Source organism: Lactuca saligna, chromosome 4 (genome assembly GCF_052625555.1).
Source record: "Lactuca saligna cultivar CGN05327 chromosome 4, ASM5262555v1, whole genome shotgun sequence".
In the NCBI taxonomy this organism is placed as follows: Eukaryota; Viridiplantae; Streptophyta; class Magnoliopsida; order Asterales; family Asteraceae; genus Lactuca; species Lactuca saligna.
In genome coordinates this window covers 73,099,878-73,102,692 of record NC_136420.1, presented here as the reverse complement: position 1 = coordinate 73,102,692, position 2,815 = coordinate 73,099,878, and positions in this window count along the sequence as shown.

The following is a 2,815-nucleotide window of genomic DNA, read 5'->3' as shown; positions in this document are numbered from 1 at the left end:
TATTTTCTTAGTTAAGTATGAATAGAAATAATCCTGCATGATGCATTAATGAACCCTAGAGTAATCCGTAGAGTTCCTCTATAATCGTCCAACATATATAAGTTATATAAGGTTTAACTTAGATAAAACGTTGAATATAGTGGGTCTGCCCCAGGTCCACAACCCAACGAGGAACAGGAGATGAGGCGGGCACCACCAATTCTAGGCCAATCAAGACTAAACTCTTATATGACTCAAACATATACGCTCAGCGACCATAGTTGAAGTCTAACAATTCTAGAGGAAATATAGTTTAATATCATAATAACTTTGTATAGAGACCCGGTACTTTGTATCTGTACTCCTTTTTGTATAGAGACCCGGTACTTTGTATTTGTACCCATAGAGATAAAAGGTGATTTTAAATCAACATAAAACTCATTTAGGTTTTTAAAAATAAAATCCCGTAAACTTATGGATTGTTCCCTATGTGAGCCGTTATAATCATACTATGACTATGTGAACCTGCCACGACGTTCTCAGTGTCGCGAAAAATGAAATGACATTTGTCACCCGTAGACCTGCAGATCCCACTGTAGCTAGCAGCGAGGTGTGGGGTGTCAATCCCAATATAGATCTATATACAAGTATCACGTTCTCCCTCCAGGAGATTCTGATTATAACTACCAGGAATTATATCCCGCACTCGGACGTACGGGGAGAGAGATAGAGAAACTCACAATATAGGATAACAAGTTTACGTGAAATGTGTGTGAAAATAAATATTTCTTGTATGAATGTACCCTTCTTGTACGAGTGCGTAGAGTGATGTATCATAAACTATACCTATTATAGTTTATCTAAAATGTATGTACTATGTATGAACTCTTTTATGGAAAAGTATTAGTGTAGTGAATTTATCGAACTCTTTTCATAGTTTAATAGTGCGTGTTCCAAAATGAATGAATAATATTTAATATGAATGTTTTAGTTTCAGTCTATAATGATAAACTAGCAAGAAAACTCATTCAAATATTAGAATTTATGATTATACACTTTGCTCAACATAATACAAAGTGTTATGATATTTACATGCTGTTGGCAAAATTTAGCAATTCTGCCCTGTTTTGGAAAAATCATAGAAAAATCATACGAAGTCGAAAACTAGATCCGTAAATTCTGAGAGTTCACAAAATGTGTCTAGTTTGCTCATAATTTTTATCACAATTTATAATGACCTCTAACTTGGGTGAAAAAGTCCATAATCACAGACTGGTCCGGATTGTTGTTTGAAATGATAGGCAGTTTTGTAAAAATCACCATAAATTGTAGAAAAATCGTATGGAGATGTGCAAGTAGCCATTTTAAAGCTAAAAACTTGATCTATTTGCACCTTGTACAGTTTTGAAAACAAAAATAGTTAAGATGCCCAAAACAGTCCGTGAATGGAGTTGAACTTTTCTGATGAAGGCTGTTAGAAAAATCTAGTTATGTTCTTAGTGTCTTAACTTGTATTCCCCCCTGAAAACTTGAGAAAACATGAAAATGTAGGGGTATGAACTCACCTTGAGTGATTTCAGTAGATACGTGTTGAAGATGGAAAATGTTCAACCCAAGAACACTTGAAGAATCACTTGAAGATTCGAAGCTCTAACACAATTATGAGAGAGTTTGTCTAAGATATCCATGATTTGAGTGGAAATAAATGAGATAATCATAAAGAGAATGGATTATGCTTACCAAATGTGGAGGAAAAACTCAAGATCAGCCCTTGAATCTCGAATTTCTAGAGAGAGAAAGTGAGAGAGGAAAGAGTTTGATCTTCTTGTGAAATGAGAGCAAAATGAGGGAAATGAGGAGAGAGGATGAATAATCAGTCCTCAAAAACTCGGGAAGAGGGTTAATTGAGTGGGAAAAGACGTTGATGTGACCTGGGTAAGGTGGGGAGGCATGGTTGGTCAGAGAGTGGGTGTGGGGCGGTTGCTTGTGACTGCGGATCAATAACACTACTTTGAATGCGAAGTTGGATTTAGCTTTGCTATAAGTTTCAATCGATTTTGAGAGTATTGTTCGCATTTGTATGAGTGTAGTCGATGAATTGATAAAGCTAGAACATATGAGTTTTGATTCGCAATTGGATTGATGATTGAGGGATGATTCGTGAAGAAAAACGCGAAGTCAAGGACTATGAAATTGTTGTTTTGCAAGAATTTAAAAAAAAACTCGATTGTGGAGTTGTTGATGCTCATTTTGCGAAAGTAAAACAATCGAGTGTTCGCATCTATGAATCAACTTGAAGTCAATTGGGTTAATATTCGCATATGGGTTCAGCATATGAATTTTTGATTTCGCAAGTTTAGAGTTCAAGAACTAAACTGTATTCGCATCTGGAATGAAAATTTTGTGAGGTTAAAATGCGAAGGGATGCGAAGGGTGTAAGAATGAAGATGCGAAAGTGATTAATGCGAAGGGATGCGAAGGGTGTAAGAATGAAGATGCGAAAGTGATTAATGCGAAGGGATGCGAAGTATTTCACAGTAGAATGCGAATTGGGGAAGAAAACAGAAGATTTCAAATATTGTCCCTGGAGTTTCGCATTTTTTTTTTTTTTTTTTTGAAATAAATACTCAACTTCGCAAATGGGGTCATAAAATGATGAAATTGCAGAAGAGTTTCGCATTTTTGGAAATAAATACTCAACTTCGCAATTGGGGTCATAAAATGATGAAATTGCAGAAGAGTTTCGCATTTTTTTGGAAATAAATACTCAACTTCGCAAATGGGGTCATAAAATGATGAAATTGCAGAAGAGTTTCGCATTTTTTGGAAATAAATA